Genomic DNA, 21,564 nt, shown 5'->3' with positions numbered 1-21,564 from the left:
TATTAAGGTCCTTAATCCACTTTGAGTTAATTCTCTTACAAAGTGAAAGACATGGATCTAGTTTCAGTTTTCTGCATGCAGATATCCAGTTTTCCCAGCAATACTTGTTTAAGAAGCTGTCTTTTCTCCATCATATGCTTTTGGCACCTTTGTCAAAAATCAGGTGGTTATAGTTGTGTGGATTCACATCTGGGTCTTCTATTTTGGTCTACTGGTCTTCATGTCTATCTGCATGCTAGTACCATGATGTTTTTGTTGCTATGGCTAACTCCAATCTTATCCAACATAGTCTTGGAATTCCTAGCCATAGCAATAAGACAGGGAGAAGAAATAAAAGTAATAAAATTGGAAAGGAGGTAGTCAAATTATTCCTATTAGTAGATGATGTGTTCTTACATCAGAAAGACACTACACCAAAAAACTCCCAGACACCATAAACAACTTCAGCAAAGTAACAGGATATGAAATCAATTCACAAAAATCAGTAGCCTTTCTATACACCATGAATACAATGAACAGATTGAGAAGGAATATAGGAAAATGATTCTATTTAAAACAGCCTGAAAGAAAATAAAATACCTGTGAATAAACTTAAGAAAGAATGTGAAAGACCTTTACATGGAAAACCATAAACCATTGAAGAAAGAAAAGTTCTTTACATGACTTAAGAATTTGAAAAACTTGACTAAACTAAGTTAGATTCCCTTATAGAGTTTTCTAATAACTAAATGCAAAAAAATTAGAATCTAATTCTACTACTTAAATAGCCGTGTATTATTTAGTAATCCAGATAAATACCCTGGTAATTGGCATCCTTCTTTTAAAAAATAAAATGATCTGAATGTGTCTTTAAATATTAGACCATATTGTTCACAAAACTAACTAATTGATGTTTGCCTCAAACATCCTGATATCTCATTACCTACAAACAATACTGTACTTGTACTGAAGGCCTACAACAAGGACGCACTATGCCAGGATGATGAATATAGTAATGAGAAGATAAAAGAGTCCTTCCTTCATTCTTGCATTTTATAATTTTTTCTCTCCATTTCTATATATGTTTCTAATATGATTTTCATAACAACCTATGAGTTAGAAACGGAAGCTATACCATTAACCCCGCTTAGAAAATGAAGGGAAATAGTTTCAAAGGAATCTAGAATTCACAGAAAATTCTAGAGCTAGTGAAAGTCAGAACTAAAACCTTTTGAGTTGTTCTTTTGGCTACATATTGAACAGCGTGCACTGTTCTTGAATGACATTCTCTAGACCTGTCTTTCTGAACCTTGTAATATTGTCCCACTGTGAAACAGGAATTACAGTTTTGCATTTATTTCTAATGTTTCTCAAAGGGAACCTTGTTTAATGGTACAACATTTGTAAATCTCTTTCAATAAAGGAATCATTTAAATGCAAAGCGTTCCTGAACGTTACCCCTTTATGCTCTCGCTGAGTACATAAAAATCAAATAGGACTGACTGTGATCTTTGAGGGGCAGAAAAGTTATCATAAATTGACTCTTTGGACCTTGCTCCACCACCCCCAGAGAAACTGTGAACCTCATGCAGATCTCTAAGTGAGGTTATGATGCCCAGGCTACAAGCCCTTCATAGAGCATAGCAGGGGAAATTGACAAGCTGAAAACCTGTCCTAAACTCGCACTTAGTCTCAAATCAGTAGACAGTGTGAATTAGTTTTTCACAGAGCTCAAACAAATGCATGGTCAGGGATCAGGTTTTCACAGGAAGGGAAATCAGGGCTTTTAGACTCAAAAATGATGCTGCATGACAGAAATAATTAAACACAACTATGTCCCTGTGTTTCATTTGGCATTTTAGTCCCTCCTCCACTAGCATCCAAGAATGATCGTTTATATGCTGTCTACTTTTATCTTTATACATTCCCCCCTCATTTCCTATTGCCATATGCAACATAAATTTTAACATGCTGTTCATATATTCTGGGTATTGTTGCTCTAACTGGTTTGCTGCTAGGATTTCTTTAATTAATAAATTAAGATTCACCAAATCTAACTATCAGTGATTCTTTCCTTTTCTAGGATATGTCCGTTCATTTATTCAATACAATCTCTTCACTTTAGGGTATAAAAACACCTTCACAAGCAGTGTTTAATTTTCCTATTTCACCGAGGAAATAATCAAACCTTTTTGTTAAGATTTCTGGCTTATTTATCATTTCCCCATTTATATGTCATCTTTGCATATATACCAAATATTCTACAAAGTTATGATTGCACACATCTTTCATAGGATTATATATTTTTAAATAATTCATATAAAGTTACATATGGTAAAAGATAAACATCTTATATGAAAACTCAATGAGTTTTGACAAAGTGAATACATTCTGTAAATAACAGCTCTCAAAAAGATCCAGAAAATTTCCTAATTCAGAAATTCTCATACAGTAAATCCTCAGAGTGCTTTAAATTATCATGTTCTTATTTTTATATCCTGGGTACTTTTTGCTAGTCCACAACCTTGTGAAACTGGAATCATGTAGAATATATTACTTGTGTCTGGATTCTTTGAAATTTTTTTGGATTCTAGATCAGACTTATCGGGTTGAGGAAATTTCTTTCTATTTTTGTCTTTCAGGTGATCTCACTGTGACTGTGTTTGAAATTTTGTCACCTGGCTTTGCTTGATTATTCTGTTGACATTTTTCATCATTTTTTTTGTATATTAAAGCAACTTCACAATTTTGAGATAAAATCAAACTTATTACACTGTATCCCTTTTTTTCATTAGTGGTACTGGGGATTTGAAATCAGGTTTTCACCCTTACTAAATGTACTATCTACCACTTGAGCCAATCCTCTGGCCCTGATTTGTTTCCTAAAGTTTTAAATTGTTTTTGAACATTCATAGTGATAAGTAATTTACTTTTACTGTCTTTGTTCATATTCATATCATCATAATGCCAGCTTCATAGAATTAGTTGAGAAATGTTCACTCTTCCTGTATTTACTGAAAGAGAATGTAAGACTGATATTATTTCTCCCTTAAAAGTTTGCTGAACTAAAGTGGAATGAAGAAAATTAGAGATAAATCAGTTGGGGTTACAATACATCTATACATGGAAATATCACAAGGGAACTTCCTGTGTAGCTACCTGTATCAAAACAAGCAAAAATGTCATGTTTTTCTTTTCATCTTTTCTTCTTCTTCTACAAAATTGAAGAACCAGAGGGCAAAACAAATGTTGCCCAGCGGGAGGGCTGGTACTAGTGGGAGGAGGGAGATAATGGGAAAAGGGGAAAAAGGGGTGAATATAGTGCAAAAAATGTGTACACGTATATAAATGCAAAAATGATACCTGTTGAAACTATTCCAGGAGTTGGGGGAAGGGGAGATAAAGGAGAGCAGTGGAGAGGGTGAATTCATGTATGATGTATTTGATAAAATGTAAGAACCTTTGTAAATGACACAATGTAACCCCACTGCGCACAACAGTAAAGGAAAAAAAGTTTGATAGAAATCATGAATGATATCATGTTGGTTTGAAATTTTCTTGTTGGAATATTTTTTAATTAGCACTTTGTTTTCTATTGGATATAGAATAATTCAAGTTTTTTATTTTTGTTTGAGTTAGTTTTGATAATTTTTGATTTTCAAAACTTTTCTTCATTGATTCTAAGTTGATGAATTTATTAGCCTAATGTTGCACATCCTATCCCCAAAAGGCCATTTTATTCACTTTAATATCCAAAGTAATGCTCCTTGTTAGTTTTGATACTACTTTGTTTCACTTCACTGTTTATTGATTAATCTAGTGAAAGGATAAGCCATTACAATTTTTTTTTCAAAAAATCCACTTTTGGTTTTCTTCATGTGCATTTTCCATATCATTGATTTACAAAAATATTTATTATCAATATTATTTTTGTATACAAATTTTGTTTTAAACTATACTTCTTTTTCTACCTTCTTAATTACAAACTTATGTCATTTATTTTGATCTTTCCCTTCTAATGTAAGCATTTAGCCATAATTTTGCCCTAAAATTAGCTTTAACTGTAAATCACAGGTTATATATACAATAGTTTCTCCCATTATCTATGATTTTGGTTTGCAAGCTTTTACTTACTGAAATTATGAAATGGACAATTCCACAAATAAACAATTCGTGAATTTTAAATTGCACAACATTCTTAGTCACAGGTGAAATCTTGCACCATCCATTTCTGTCTTCCACCTCCCAGAAAATGAATCATCCCTATGTCTAGCATATCTACACTGTATATGCTACCCACCCATATATTAGTCACATAGCAGTAGTTTCAGTTACCAGGCGGATTGTTACTCTATTGCAGTGTTTGTGGTTAAGTAACTCTTAATTCACTTAATAATGTCTCCAACGTACAAGATTAATGATACAAAGAAGGCAACAAGGCATAAATCATGGAAGGACAGATTAGCTATGGTATTATGTGGCAAGGCTACAGAGTAGCTAGGAAAAATCATAGTGTATATAGATGATTTATATAAGTGTTGATAAACATATTTATATATTTCATATAACATACATTTTACTCATTTAAAATTTGTAATTCAACACCCTTTACTATATCTATAGTATTATGCATCCATCACCATAATCCATTTTAGAATGTTTCCATTTCTCCAAAATGAAACTTTATTGGTTTTAGTTGTTACACCTCAGTTCTTACTCCAGTTCTCAGCAATCACTAACCTAATTTCTGTCTCTGTGTATTTGTCTGTTCTGCAGACATATTATATCAATGAAATTATGTAATAAATAAGAGAGTTTTCTTTGCACTAAACATGCTTTCAAGACTCATCCATGTGGTAGCATATGCAATTTCTTTCCATTGTCAGATGATACCGCATTGTATTGATATATTGCATTTTATTCAGACTTTTGTCAACTGATGGAAATTTGGTTTGTTTTTACTTTTGCCTATGATGAATAATGTTGCCATGTACATCTGTGTACATGTATTTGTGTCTGCTTTGTTTTCACTTCTTTTGGGTACATATCTAAGGGGGGAGTGGCCAGATTATATAGTAAAATTACATTTAAGGTACTGGCAGGGTTTTCCTCAAAAGACTTCATTATTTCACATTTCTATCTACATTGTATAAGGTTTCTAAATTCTCCATACACTAACCAATGATTGTTTTCTGTCTTGCTAAGTCTAGCCATCTTAGTGAGAAGTAAAATCTTTGTGGTTTTGATTTGCATTTCTTAAGTATTCTTTTATGCGTATTGGACTTTGGCATGTCTTTTTTTGAGGAATATGGATTCAGCTCCTTCATTAGCTTCTGAAGTTTAATATAGAGGCTACATATAGATTCTTTTTCAGATACATGAATTGTAAATATTTTCTCCTGTCATGTGGGTTTTCTTTTCAGTGTCTTTTAAAATACAAAACTTATTGTTCAATGATGTTCATTTGATCTAAATTTTCTTTTACTGTTTGTGCTTTTGGTGTCAAATCTAAAATCTATTACTAAATCCAAGTTCATGAAGATTTATCCCATTGTTATCGTCTAAATGTTTGATTGTTTTCCTCTTCTGTTTATGCCCTGATCCACTTTTTGAGTAAGTTTTTGTATATGACAGTTGGTAGCAGTCCATCTTCATTCATTTTCATGTGGCTCTACAGTTTTTCCAGAACCATTTGTGGAAAATAGTGTCCTTTCTCACTGAATGGTTCTTGGCACTTTCATCAAAAATCATTGGTCCATGGATATAAAGGTTTATTTCTGGGCAGTCTGTTTTATTCCATTGGTTTATGTGTCTCTCTTTTTTGCCAGTATCATAGTATTTTGATTACTATAGATTTGTAGTAGGTTTTGAAATTAGGTAGTGTTAAGCCCTTCAAATTTGTTCTTTTTCAAAATTATTTTAAGTATTCTGGGATTCTCAGATTTCTGTGACTTGTAGAATCAGTTTGTCAGTTTATGAAAAGATTGAAGCTGGCATTTTGATAGGAATTGCAGTGAATTTATAGATTACTTTTGGATATTTTGCCATTTTAATGTTAATAATAACTCTTCTAGTCCATAAGCATAGGATGGCTCTCCATTTACTGAGGTCTTTCATGTCTTTTTCAACAATGTTTGAATGATAGCTTCTTCTTAGTATAAGTTTTACATTTCAGCTGGTGCCAATGGCTGATGCCTGCAGTCCTAGCTACTCAGGAGGCAGAGATCAGCATATCACAGTTCAAAGCCAGCCCCAAGCAAATAGTATGAGAGACCCCATTTCGAAAATACCCATCACAAGAAAAGGGCTGGCAGAGTGGCTCAAGGAGAAGGCCCTGAGTTTGTGCCTAGTACCACAAAAAAGAAGAAAAAAATTTGCATTTCACTTGTTAAATATATTTATATTGATGGGGTATAAATGGATTTTTTAAAATTTCATTTTTGATTTACAAGTGTTTTTCTAACATACAATTATTTGTACTTTTCCAAATATCTTTCTGCAATTGACTTCTAATATAATTTCACCTTTATTTATTTGTTTGTCCATTAAAATACATTAAAATAACTATCAGTGATTGTAAATTTCCTATTTCTCATTTTATTTTTCAGGTTTTGCTTACATGTACTTTCAAGTTCTATTGTTGAACGTATATATAATAAGAATTGTGAAGTCTTCTTTATGAATTGGAGCATCTATCATTATGAAATATAATAGTCATCTTCATCTATAGCATTCCTTTTTATGTGAGCCTTTAAAACAAAATTTTGGTGGTACTGGGGCTTGAACTTAGAGCCTCATGCTTACTAGACTTGCTAGGCAGGCACTCTACCAATTGAGCCGCTCCACCAGTTGTAATATTCCTTTTTAAAGACTCCTTTTCCAATAATAACATACTTGATCTTGCCTTCTTTCACCATTTATTTTTACTACACATGTGTATAATATATAGTTAAAGTTAAATTTATTTTAGAAAGTATATCTATTCTTTAATACACTAAAACAACCTCTGCCTTCTAATAAAATACCTGATGTAATAATGTAATTATGAATGTGCTTCAGTTTGAATCTATCATCTTGTTATATTAAAAAAATTCACATCTGTTCTATGTTTATTTTTTCTTCTTTTCTTCCTATTTTGGACTTGTTGATTTTAGTATTTCATTTATTCCATTGGTTTAATATCAATTTGATTTTATGGTTTTTTTATAGCTAAAAGTGAGACTAACATCTTTAAATCTTAGTATAGTATCAAATAAAACTACATGATATCATGGACAATATAGGAAACATAGAATGTGTTGTTCTATGTACTATGACTCATGACTGGAGTAATATTTTGCAAAGAACCGGGCTTCATCTCTCTTTAGTTTCCTCCTTTCTGCATCTTGAATCATACCTTATAGAAGTTTGATAGCCCAGACTCTAATCTCTCCATTATTTTCAGTAAGATCATCATGCAAAATTACATTCAACATACAAATTCTTAGTAAGTCCTTACTTATGCAATCAGAACGTATGGTACATGAATAATGTAATAATAAATTCTTTCTTGGTCCACAAAGGAGGAAAACTTCTTCTAGGGGCTGCCTTTTATTTTCATACATATATAACATTGTGGAAATTTGTCTTACTATAAACTTATAGAAATATGATTATAATTCAGAATCTAGGGACAAAAACAGAAAGAGCTATAAATGAGATGGATCTTTGGCAGTCAGTAATAAAGAAAAGTACTAAATTCCCTGGAAGTCAGAGTCTCCAACTCAAGAAAGATTGACTGAGGTTGCTTGACATTTAAAATATGGGCAGGAATTAATAAATGTAATAGATAGATAAATACTATATAAAAATCACCAAGAAACAGGAAAACAGAGTGTTTAGGAGAGCAGTTGGCAAACAGTTTTTAAGGTTCTGATAGTGACTATTTTAAGTTTTAAGTGGGCTATATAGTGTCTGTTGTAACTACTCAACTCTATTGCTGCAACATGAAAGCAGCTATAGACAGTATAAAAGTGACAGAACTCAGTTTTGCTCTAATAAAATTCAATTTCCTGGTGGTGAATTAGATTTGGCTTGTGGACCATCATTCGATATTTGTTGGCTTAGATTATGGCAAGTAATCTGTATTATTGGGTTATGAGATATATGTTAGGTAATGCCTGAAGAAGAAGCTTTTAAATAGGTGTGACCAGATCATGTAAGTTTATGTCTCTCATGTCATGAACTTTGAAATGTGAGCAATCACTACTACTATTATGGTAGAATAATTATATGATCAGCCATGGATTGTTTGAAATAATTTTGCCAATGTTCAAGACAAGAATATAATTAGAGAGCTACTAGAGATAAAAAAACAATGTATTAAGATGACCCACTAGTGTTCAGCAGACTAAAAATGAGGTGATTAGTAGCAGTTGGGAGTGAAAGAAATAGATTATTATCTGTGTTGTTTGTTGAAGACATGGAAATTGAATGGGAGCCTTTATAGTTTATAGTTAGCAGATGAATCAAAAAAAAATCTAAAGGACAAGAGGTTGAGATGTAACTTAGTGGTAGAGCACTTGGCTATCATGTGCAAGGCCCCAGGTTCTACACCCAGCACTGCCAAAAATAAAATCCCAAGGATAAAAGCTGGGGAGATAATGAAATCATTTACAGAGACATTGGATTATGGAATATGAATGAGAAGACATAAAAAATTTAAGATACAAAAAGCCCATATATGTTGATGCTGGTGGCTCACACCTATAATCCAAGCTACTTGCAAGACTGAGATAAGGAGATCAAGGAGGATCACTAGGATCATGGTTCAATATAGACTGGGCAGGGAGTTCACAATAGCTGGGCATGGTGGTGCATGCCTGTTATTACAGTTATGGCAAGAAGCTTAAAATAGGAGGATCATGGTCCAAGTAGACCTGGGTAAAAACCAGGTCCAAAATGACCAGAGCAAAAGCAACTTGAGGTGTGACTGAAACAGTTGAGTGTCTCATAAGCATGAAGCCCTAAATTTAAACCCCAGAACTGCCCAGAAAAAGAAAGAAAAAACTACATACATAGATATTCAGAATCACTTGTGATAAGAAAATCAACATTAAATGACAATGAATTATTATTATTATTTCTTTTTTGGTGATACTAGGGTTTGAATTTAGGGCATCACATTTGCGAGGCAGGTGCTCTTACCACTTGAGCCACTCTGTCAGCCTGAACTACTATGCTTTATCCATCAGTTTTTCAAAAATTAGAAAGATGGACAATGACTAGTTTGTGAACTGATATCAGTATGGCCTTTTGTAGCCACCATGCAAAACAATCTTACAGGTTTTATTCAACTCTACTATGTGTTTACTTTATAAATGTGTGATTCCACTTGTGAGTTTATTCCAGAGAAACATTCAGATGATATTTATGAACAATGTAAAGGGTATTTATCAAATTGTCACATTGCCATTTATGAAAGTGGGGAGTTGGGGCCAAATGAAATAAATATAGGGAAGTGAATAGTGTGGTTAATACATAGCATGTATGCTAGATACCTGATAGTCAAAATGCTTAATGTATTCTTTATCTGATTCTCCTCATTAGGCCCATCCTATGAGAGGTTTATAGTTCTAATTTTTGCTACAATTGGAATGGAACTTGACTTGGTCATTGAAATATGAATGAAAAAAGCTGTCCTTTCTAAGCAGAAGCTTTAAGATATGTAGCATGATTCTTCTGCATCTCTTTTTTCCCTTTATATGAATCGCTGTATCATTAAAAAATTTTTTTTCACAGTGTTGAGGATAGAACCCAGGGACTTGCATATGCAAGCATTCTACCATCTTTAATACCAAGCTACATCCCCAGTCCAAAATGCCCAATGTCCTAGACATGGGTTCTTCATTAAACCTAGGTCCCAGTGTGAAAAGGAGATAGAGCAGAAACACAGACAATGTACAATGCAAATAAGAATTGAACATTTATTTTTATAAGTTAGTAGAACTAAGGTGATGTTTGTTATTTTAGCACAACTTCAAAAACACTGATGGACACTGTGGAATACCATGTAGTAGATGGAAATAATCAAATGTCCACAAAGTAATATGTTTGCATCTTAAATATCTGGTGAGGGTTGAAAACAGAAAAACGCAAGGTGTCTAATGCAGTATTATTTAAGTAAATTTAACGTAAAAGTAAGTCAGAGTACATTTATTATATTAACACAAAGAAACCTATAAAATGTATTAGAATATTTGCCTATGGAAAAGTAAGGAGAATAAGAATGGAGAATAGGGATAAAATGATACAAAACAATAAATATTAACCTGCATATCAGTATGTGCACATCCATAACAGATACATCCTTAAATATTAAATGTGCAGCTAATAAGAAAGAATATAATTAAGAGACAGAGAACAAACATTTGTTTTATGGGAGTTTATACAGAATGCTTCATTGAGTAGGTAGAAATTTAACAGTATCAAAATGTCATGAAAGGTCAAGAAGATAAGAATTGACAAGTGACTATTTGTTTTGCCCATTATAAAGTCACTCACACAATCTTATGTTGCTATAATTGCAGGTATTGTGAAAGTATGGGACTGGTTTAGAAAGAAAATTTGGAAGCAGCTCAGTGCAATTGTATCTACCTCTTGCTCCTAACCTTTCACAGAAGAGGATTTGACAGCATTACTTATTTGTCTAAGGTAGAAAAATAATCTCTTCAATGTTTTTGTGGTAACTGCACCTTAGAGGTGTTAGCCAACGAATATGGTGTTGTACAAAAATCCCTTTGACATTTCACAAAAATTGTCAGATCACTTTCAGTCTACTCATAGAGAAATTATGGTTTTCTCATTCCAGAACACATAATAGTTACCTTTAGATAAGCTTTTATTTCCTTGCTGTGATTTCTATTTTCTAAGCCCATTGGAATAGTCTTTGTTAGCTCAGTACAGGAGCAGGTGCCTACCAGGTATGGCTGGATCAGCTTCATTGTATTATCCAGGTGCACTCTGAGTCCTTGGTAGATGTTGAAGGATATAAGCCTTCCTATGCAAAGCATGTAGCTTTTTTTCTTTCTGATATCAGACTTCCTAAAAGAAGTAAATTCATGGCAAAATAAGGTATTGTTCTGGAGTTTATCTCCATATCACTAAGATCTGGCTTTATTATTCCATGATTTTTAAGACCTGAGAGCTTCCTGATATGATATATAATTTTCTTTTCCTATGATTATTTAATGGGTAAGATGTTGAGGAGTTTGTGATAAGGAAAGAGAATATTAATTTCTAAAAGAAACCACTTTTTAGTTCTAAATTCCCTGTAGAAAAAATTGAATAGGAGAAAGGAAAGATAAGAAAATAATAGAGAAATTACAGGAGATCATTAGTTTTAAAACTAGAAAAAATGTTTAAAATTCCAAATAATTGATGCAGATTATTGTATGTAAGTAAGTTGAGAGGATGTAGGTATTTAATTCATATCCTCCATTCACTTCTGTCTCCCACAAGATTCTCTCAAAATAGATTGTGTTTTATTGGGATTAGTTTGGGTTGGTAATAAATCAAAAGTTTCTTAAAGTTGATCCAAAGAACCATAGTCCTAAGAGATACCCTTGAAATACAAAGGAGGAATTCTGCTTATTATATTTTCTTGGAGACTCCCAAAACACACTAGTAAATTAGAAGCCTTGAGAAGAGCTAACTTAATGGAACTTGTTTAAATTGACTTAATACAATTAATCCAGGCTTATTTAAGCAGGGAAAGTTTTCTTTTTCACTTGTTCTTTCCATAATAATTATCAACTTTCCTTAGTATTTTGGAGAATAATGTGGTAAAAGTGCCAAAGGTATTCATATACCAGAAATTTAAAACTTGATGATTAGATGTATAGTTTTTTAAATTTTTTTCTGGGGATTGAACTCAGACCTTAACAGTTGTTAGTACTCTACCACTTGAGCCACAAATGAGTCATTGGCCTGTAGCTTGTTTTTTCACACAAGTTCTTGTGCTTTTGCCCTGGCTGTGCCTGAGCAGCTGGCATAATAGATATTTGCCGCCATACCATACCTAGCTTATTTTTGACATAGGGTATCACTAATTTTTCGCCAGGGTTGTCTTGAACTATGATCCTCTTATCCCTGACTCCCAAGAAGCTGGGATTACTTTTGTATGCCATCATGCCCAACTCTTAATTAGTACAGCTGCTGTCACATTGTACTCAGTGAAATATTTATGTAATGAAAAGCCAATAAGATGTACATTATTTCATTGGTTTATCTAAATAATACCTTGAGACAACTAGGACTAGTGTTAAAATCTCAGCTGAACAGAAGAAGGAATGAAGTTTGATAGGATAAGCACATTCCCAAGGTCACAGCTCTATTTGGTTGAGGAAGTTGGGAATTAAGGGAGATTTTTTTCAATTAATACTTTTCCTTCCTGGCCTCAATTTATTGGATAAATATGTAATTTATTTAGTGCTGTAGATTGCTACACTGTATAAATCATGACCCCCAAGGAATTTCTAAAGCTCAAATATTACACTACAACAGTATAAAGAGATCAAGCAAGTAGAATAATTATCAAAGTTTTGCCGATGTTTCTAATGCAGAACACAGGTATCAAAAAGACATTGGGAGATAAGAAAAAGACAGTATTTCAAGAAAGAGGAAGCCTCAAATGGTGTTCAAGTCTATAATCCCAGGATTCTGGAGAGTGAAATAAGAGGATTGAGACTTCCAAGTTAGGCTAGCCTGGGCTTCATAGTGAGACCCTATCTCAATAAAACAAAACAAAAAAAGAAACAAACAAACAAAAAAGAAAAGAAGAGAAACTGGGAAAGGGGGCAGAATAAGTATTATCCATTGTGGCCTTTTTAACTTAACCTTTTAACAGAAGCCAAATATTGCATTCATACCATTTATTTTGGTAGGAGACATAGCGAGGACAGAATATACTATTTTACATTGATTAGTATAAATGGCACTCTGAATTATTTCAAATATAAACACATGTTAAAATATATTCTAAAATTTCCACTAACATAAAATGACCTACAAATTCTATGACTTCTACAGTTTTTCAGGTTTCTATACCATGCAGTGACCACACTCCACAAGAAATGAGCTAGAGCTGCCTCCTGCAGAAAGGCACATGCTTGATCATTGCTTTAGGAATACTTGATCAGCGCAGACCTATTCAACATAATTTAAATCTATCTTTATCTGCATCCATCTAACACAGAAGACTTCACTGTTCCAACAATGAGTGTTTCACTACTTATTAGAATCTTCAGTTTCTTGGGTAGAAGAATCAACATTAGTCTAATATTATTCCCAGGACCTGTCTGAGTTTTTCATATATGACTTCCTAATATTAGATTACAATGAGGGCAAAAAAATAACATTGATTTGTTAATATTAGAAAAGGAATCCTTGCCAAACGGAACAGTGTCTCTGGCAGTTTATTGCTATTCCATGTTATAAGCTTTGAAGAATAGAATATAATGCCTAGAAGGCATTTAATAACTGCATTTCCATTGACTGGAAATGTGGCCAGATGCTAGATGCATCTCAGGTCTGTTCCTTTCTTTGTCATAAGAATTGTATCCATGCAAGAAATACCACCTTGGAAAAGACTATATTTTCTAATCCTTTGTGCCTTGCCATGGTGCAAGTTTTATGAATTTTATCATGGGATATAAGTAGAGGTGAGACATGACATTCTCTAGTTTTGCCCTTTAAGAAATTGGTTATATACTCACTCCTCCCCCCTTTCCATTCCTATGGCTGAAAGAGGAAACTTAAACCCGACATAGAGTCTATATACAGAGGTTGCAGATCAACAAATGGTATTGAGCTGTCCACCTCTAAACTGCAACACAAGAGAGAAATAAACTACTTTAACCATTGTCTGTGGGGGGGGGGTCTCTTAGTTTACAACAGTTTATCCTAATACAGTGAATCACATAGGAACATATTCACAAAAGAAATTAAACATAGCTCTTTTCCCAAAATGTAATACCACTAATAGCAGGAATAAAGTAATGATTAAGTTAATACTTCACACAGCCATTTAATTTTATGATTTAAGAAGAATTTATTAAGCACTTCTTTTTCTCACATTAAGAAAAAGTGTATTTTCCACTTATCACATTTGTTCTCTGAATGGCATTTAATTTCTCTGTACCTGATCTTCTGCATCTGTTATTTGGGTGTAATTTCATCACAATATTGATTTGGGAACTGAGTATCTGAAGGTTGTCTTAAGTAGGCTTTGAGAGCCCTAGTTAACATATAAGAAATTTGGTGTTCAGAGATCTTCTGGTGCCTAGGCTAGAATTCTAGTCCTTCTTAGTACATCGATTTGCCACTGTATTCCAGAGGCTTCACTTTCTATCTACATGAAGTACCTAGGACTCTAGGGGTCCATCCATAGACATATTCTCAGAAATAAGTGAAATTTTAAAGATGTTCAGTTGTTACTTACTCAAGTTTGAAAAGAAAAATTAAATAAGCTTACTGATTGAAGAAATTTTGTCTTATCATTGCATCTATCATCACTTTCTGATGTGTATATACTTAAGTGAACAACTACAATGCATTAAATACATTATCAATAGAGACTATGACAACAAACTAGTACATTCAATCATTTTACCATGTAGATATCTCATATTGTTTTTGAAGAGGAATTTATGACTTGAAAAGTTGCTGTTTGTGTTATTGCCTCTTAAGCAAATAGACTGGATTAATTAGAATCAAGTAAATAGGATGGATAAATAAGCTCCATCTTCAATAGATTTTAGTTTAGTTTTGGTTTTTTAATTTTATTTTGACACGTGGATAAGTCACTCACTGACTCACTTAGAATTCTTACATAAATATTCTTACTAAAAGCATCTGGTGTTCAGTTTTAAGCTATGGGGCAGAGGATAAAAAGATTACTGCTATGAAATTTATTGTGATTATATTGAATTTTAATAGTTTATTTAACTCAGTATAATTTGTTTCCTAGATTACTAGATAATAGTTTAGAAGATGAAACAGTATTTCATTCTTTTTTGTATCCCATCATTTGCATATTGCTTGGTAAATAGAAGAATAAGTGAATGAATGGCTCAAAAAATGATAGGTCATTAAAATATCACTGCCTTGTGTTATTATGTGCTGTTTAAAAGACTGAATGTGTAATCTTTATATACTCTTTTTCTTAGCCCACATTGTTCTGGGAATTACTGAGCAAGCCTTTGTGTGCCTTATGAAATCATCTTAACTTTACAATGACCTTGTTATGTTCCAAAGTCAGAGACCTCCCTTTTTTTTTCTGAGTAGAGTACAAAATCTGCTTCTCCCATGCACTAGTGTGTGCATTTGGTCTCTTTCTTTACAGTATTAATTAGATATTAATATGTGCTTTATGCACTGAAAATTTGTCTACTAAAATCTACTTTATTCAAATGAATTTTAATACTTCAAAAATTAAGAAAGTAAAAAGAGAAGACTTTAAACCTCTAGAAGCCAAATAAAAGTTATTTCAATCTGTTTGAGGGAATGACTAAAAGCATTTTTTTCCAAACTTGTTAAAACAATGGCTAATGATGAGGTCTGTAGTGTATGGCTCTTTTCATTCCTCTTATCTAAAGGAGACAGAGTCATGTGAAGCAGTCAGCTACAAACAGCCCTAAACAATTTCTCCTGGTACAAAGGAAGTGACAGATAAGCAAAAGAGGTAGTGAATATTCAGAATATTAAACAGTCCCATATTTTGGATAAAATATCAACAAGATAGAACAGCTAGATGAAGCAATCTAAATTTAAAGACCCTTTGAAGCTATAGCATAAGGGCTGCGCATCCAAAGTTAGTCCAAATCACTGAAGTTTACCTAATATTTGTATGGTTTTATGGTCTAAGATTTGAGAAGAGTTTTCTACTTAGAACCTAAGGAGAAAAACCTTCAAAACCTATTGAAACATACTCAGAATTACATGCTTTTGTCCCTACCTACGTCTTGGTTGCTACTTACATTCTACAGATTGCCTAGACATATAGCCAGATTGATATGGCTATGTTAGGTCAATTGATTTGGTTCCTACAGAAGGTTTTACAATACAGAAGACATTTCATTCTTTGTAATTTTATTTTTCTCTTTTCATTGGAAAGATTCTGACAATGTTTATTTATTGTAAAACTATTTTCATGAAAAAAGACCACATATATTTAGCTCTAGTAATAAGTTTATAATGGTCATAGTCTCTAAAAATATATCCTGTCTTAAGATAGATACTTATGTGCCATGCTAGCATAGTTAATATTGCTCTCTTTCAATGATCCCACTTGAAGGAAATCAAGCAGGATGATCTGGACTAACAAAATCAGGTCTTACTCTTCTTTTCTAATGGCAAATGTGCATATTTTAAGCACTCTTACCAGGAGGAATTAGGAAGTTTCCCATGGAAGACTGACCTTGTGAGTCTGAAGTCAAAATAACAAGTAAACGTCAAAAAGTATTAAACAAACAAAAAAATTTCCAAGATATCTGGATGTTCCCTCTTATGTTTTAACTTGCCATTGAAAATATGATGATCATTATTATTATAAAATGTGATAATGACCAGAACAAATGTTTATGAGAACTCGATAAGAGTGTTACCAGTATGTCCACAATTACACTGATAAGTGACCCTGTAGTATTGGGTCACAGGGCATGTCTGTAAGGCCATGCATATAGAGAAGACTGGGGAGTTACACATGGATAAGATTTCTATTTTCTCCATCATTTTTGATTCTATGTTTATATTCCATGCTGTTTGGTATACATATGACAGAACGAACTCCCAAACACATTTTTTTTTTGGTGTTTTCCCAGATAAATTGTTTTGATGAAATCTATTTTATCAGGCTGCTGTGGTCTTGGCTACTGCTTACATTCTACAGATTTCCTAGTCATATAGCCAGACTAATATGGCTAGGTCAGGTCAATCAATTTGATTCCTACAGAAGTTTTTACAAGATAGGTAGATATTTCATATGTTACTACAAAAGCTTGCAATCTAAGTTTTAAAAAGCTCTTATTTAGGAAATTAGAAAAACTCAACTCTCTCTTATCAACCACTGGCCACACGCTAATTTTCAAATGGGTTTTTAGCAGAGTATTTCTTTCTGCTCAATGACTGACTTAAAATGTTGCTCAGCCTGTGGACCAGTGACTCCTGATTAGCTGTGTCAAATGAGTTCTCTTAGAAACAGTGCACAGTTGCACTCCACTGATTCCATTTTGACATATCCTGCTAAGGGTTACACAAAGTCACCTAAAGAGGTTAGTAATGAAGGAAGCAGAAGAGAGAAAAAAGGCTTTGCAAGAAGTTGAAGAACTTAATAAAAAAGTATCAGCTTAATGTCAGAGGTCTGATCTTTGGAATTGGATAGCATTTTCACAAGATTGAATGCCATTTTTAAGGGAATAAAGTAAAATTTTGGCTATTTAAGTGATTACAGAGTAGATGCTACCTGTGCATGTCCAGCTGAAAGTGAGTGTTACAGGTAAAAAATGTTTTTCTTATGGTGCATATGTATATCATGAGTTTTTCCTTAGTGAGAAAAATGAAATTGAGCAGTTAATTATTAACAAGGAACTACTGCTTTGAAATTATCTTTTGCCAGCATTATCACTAAACTGTAAGACAAAACTGAGACAGTTTTGCATCTAGATTTGCATTTTTATTCCAGTTATGCTGAAGAGTTTGTTATATAAATGCTATTTTTTCAATTGTATTCACTTTAAAAACCTACTACCGATAGTAGCCTCTGCCAATTTTTGATACTTTATTCACTCCTCAGCAGGGAGTACATCAACCATATTCAAATTTGAGGTTTCCTTTCCTTTCCCTATTTATCCCGTGGGTGTTCTCCTCTTAGTGTGTGATCTATGTCCAATAATATTACTGCATTTGCTTTGGGTCTGTAATCCATACGTGAAGGAGAACATGCAATTTTGGGCCTTTTGAGTCTGGCTAACTTCGCTTAAGATGATGTTCTCTAGTTTTATCCATTTACTTGTGAATGACAAAATTTCATTCTTCTTTGTGGCTGAGTAAAACTCTATTGTGTATAAATATCACATTTTCTTGATCCATTCATTAGCAGTGGGGCATCTTGGCTGTTTCTATAGCTTGGCTATTGTGAATAGTGCTGCAATAAACATGGGTGTGCAGGTGCCTCTGGAATAACCTGAGTCACATTCCTTTGGGTATATCCCTAGGAGTGGGATTGCTGGATCATATGGCAGATCTATTTTTAGTTTTTTAAGAAGCCTCCATACAGTTTTCCAAAGTGGTTGTACTAGCTTACACTCCCACCAGCAGTGTACGAGGATTCCCTTTTCCCCACATCCAAGCCAACACCTGTTGTTGGTGTTCTTGATGGTAACCATTCTAATAGGGGTGAGGTGGAATCTGAGTGTGGTTTTGATTTGTATTTCCTTATGGCTAGAGATGGTGAGCATTTTTTCATGTGTTTTTTTTGAAATTTGTATTTCTTCCATAGAAGAAGTTCTGTTTAGTTCAGTTTCCTACTTCATTATTGGTTCATTGATTTAGAGGGAGTTTAGTTTTTTGAGCTCCCTCTATGTTCTGGTTATCAGTCCTTTGTCTGATGTATAGCTAGCAAATACTTTTGTCCACTCCATGGGTGGTCTATTCAATTTAGAGATCATTTCTTTTGTTGAGCAGAAGCTTTTTAATTTCATGTAGTTCAATTTGTCCATCATTTCTCTTAGTTGCTGGGCTTATGGAGTTCTACTGAGGAAGTTCTTGCCTATACCTATTCGTTCCAGTGTCTTCTTTGCTCTTTTGTGTACTAACTATAAGTTTCAGGTCTGATATTAAGGTCCTTAAATCCTCTTTGAGTTGACAATGGTACAGGGTGACAGGCATGGATCTTGTTTCAGTTTCTTGCAGATGGATAACCACTTTTCCCAGCAACATTTGTTGAAGAGTCTGTCTTTTCTCCATGGTATGTAGTTGGCACCTTTGTCAAAACTGAGGTGGGCAAAGCTGTGTGGATTCATATCTGGGCCCTCTATTCTGTTCTACTGGACTTCATATCTGTTTTTGTGCCAGTACCATGCTGTTTTTATTGTTATGACTCTGTAATATAGTTTGAAGTTGAGTATTGTTATACCTCCAGCATTGCTGTTTTTGCTCAGTATTTCCTTGGCTATTCATGGTCTTTTGTGTTTCCAAATGAACATTAGAGTAGATTTTTCAATCTCTGTGACAAATGTCATTGGAATTTTTTTTATTCACTTATTCATATGTGCTTACATTGTTTGGGCCATTTCTCCCCTCTCCCCACCCCACCCCCTCCCTCTTTGTCATTGGAATTTTGATGGGTATTGTTTTGAACATGTAGATTGCTTTTGGTAGTATAGCCATTTTTACTATGTTGATTCTACCAATCCATGACCATGGGACATTTTTCCATCTTCTGGAGTCTTCTTGATCTCTTTCTTTGGTTGTTTGTAGTTCTCCTTGTAGAAGTCATTTACATCCTTCATTTAGTTTACTCTTAGGTATTTAATTTTTTTTGAGGCTATTGTAAATGGAATTGTTTTCCTATATTCTTTCTCAATTTGGTCATTGTTGGTGTATGGAAAGGCTACTGATTTTTGTAAGTTGATTTTGTATTCTGCTACATTGCTGAAATGGCTTATGGTGTCTAGGAGTTTTTGGTTAGAATTTTTTGGGTCTTTGAGGATCATGTTGTCTGCAAATAAGGATATTTTGACCATTTCTTTACCTATTTGTATTTCCCTTATTTCTTCTTGCTTTATTGCTCTGGCTAGGAATTCCAGGACTATGTTAAATAAGATTGGGAAGAGTGGACTCCCCTGTCTGGTCCCTGAGTTTAAGGAGGAATGGTTTCATTTTTTCCCCATTAAATATGATGTTGGCTATAGGTTTGTCAGATGTAGTCTTCATAATGTTGAGGTACATTCCTTCTAGTCCTAGTGTTTTTAGAGCTTTTATTATGAAGTGATGATGGATCATGTCAAAGGCTTTTTCTGCATCTATTGAGATGATCATGTGGTTTTTGTCCTTGCTTCTATTAATGTGCTGTAGTATATTAGTTGATTTGCATATGTTGAACCACCCCTGCATCCCTGGGATGAAGCCAACTTGATTGTGGTGAATGATTGTTCTGATATGTGGTTGGATTCAGTTTGCCATTATTTTATTGAAGACTTTAGCATCAATATTCATTAAGAAGATTTACCTGTGACTCTGCTTTTTGTATGTATCCTTGTCTGGTTTTGGGAGGAGTGTAATACTGGCTTCATAGAATGAGTTGGGCAATGTTCCTATCCTTCCATTTTGTGGAGGAGTTTAAGGAGTATTGGTGTTGGTCCTTCTTTGAAGGTATGACAGAATTCAGCTGAGAATCCATCAGGTCCTAGACTTTTCTTTTTTGGGAGACTCTATTGCTGCTTTAATTTCATTACGTGTTATAGATCTGTTTAAGTGGTTAATATCTTCTTGGTTCATTTTTGTATGGTCATAAGTATCTAGAAATTTGTCCATTTCTTCAACATTTTCCAATGTATTGGAATATAGGTTCTCAAAGTAGTCTCTGATGATTTCCTGGATTTCCATGGTGTTTGTTATTTCCCCTTTTATGTGTCTGATTTTGCTAATTTGGATATTTTCCCTCCTTGTTTTAGTCAGATTTGCAAGGACTTGTCAATCTTATTTATTTTTTTAAAGAACCAGCTTTTTTTTTTTTATTTTATTATTCATATGTGCATACAAGGATTGGGTCATTTCTTCCTTCTGCCCCCACACCCTTCCTTACCATCCACTCTGCCTCCTCCCTCTTCCCCCCACCCCCTCAATACCCAGCAGAAACTATTTTGCCCTTATTTAAAATTTTGTTGTAGAGACAGTATAAGCAATAATAGGAAGGAACAAGGGTTTTTACTGGTTGAGATAAGGATAGCTATACAGGGAGTTGACTCACATTAATTTCCCGTGCCTGTGTGTTACCTTCTAGGTTAATTCTTTTTTGACCTAACCTTACTCTAGTTTCTGGTCCTCTTTTCCTATTGGTCTCAGTTGCTTTTAAGGTATCTGCTTTAGTTTCTCTGCGTTAAGGGCAACAAGTGTTAGCTAATTTTTTAGGTGTCTTACCTATCCTCACCCCTCCCTTGTGTGCTCTCGCTTTTATCATGTGCTCAAAGTCCAATCCCATTGTTGTGTTTGCCCTTGATCTAATGTCCACAAATGAGGGACAACATATGATTTTTGGTCTTTTGGGCCAGGCTCACCTCACTCAGAATGATGTTCTCCAATTCCATCCATTTACCAGCGAATGATAACATTTCGTTTTCTTCATGGCTGCATAAAATTCCATTGTGTATAGATACCACCTTTTCTTAATCCATTCGTCGGCATCTTGGCTGTTTCCATAACTTGGCTATTGTGAATAGTGCCGCAATAAACATGGGTGTGCAGATGCCTCTGGAGTAACCTGTGTCACAGTCTTTTGGGTATATCCCCAAGAGTGGTATAGCTGGATCAAATGGTAGATCAATGTTT

This window comes from Castor canadensis, chromosome 4 (genome assembly GCF_047511655.1).
Source record: "Castor canadensis chromosome 4, mCasCan1.hap1v2, whole genome shotgun sequence".
Classification (NCBI taxonomy): Eukaryota; Metazoa; Chordata; class Mammalia; order Rodentia; family Castoridae; genus Castor; species Castor canadensis.
Note: the sequence above shows the minus strand (reverse complement) of the source record.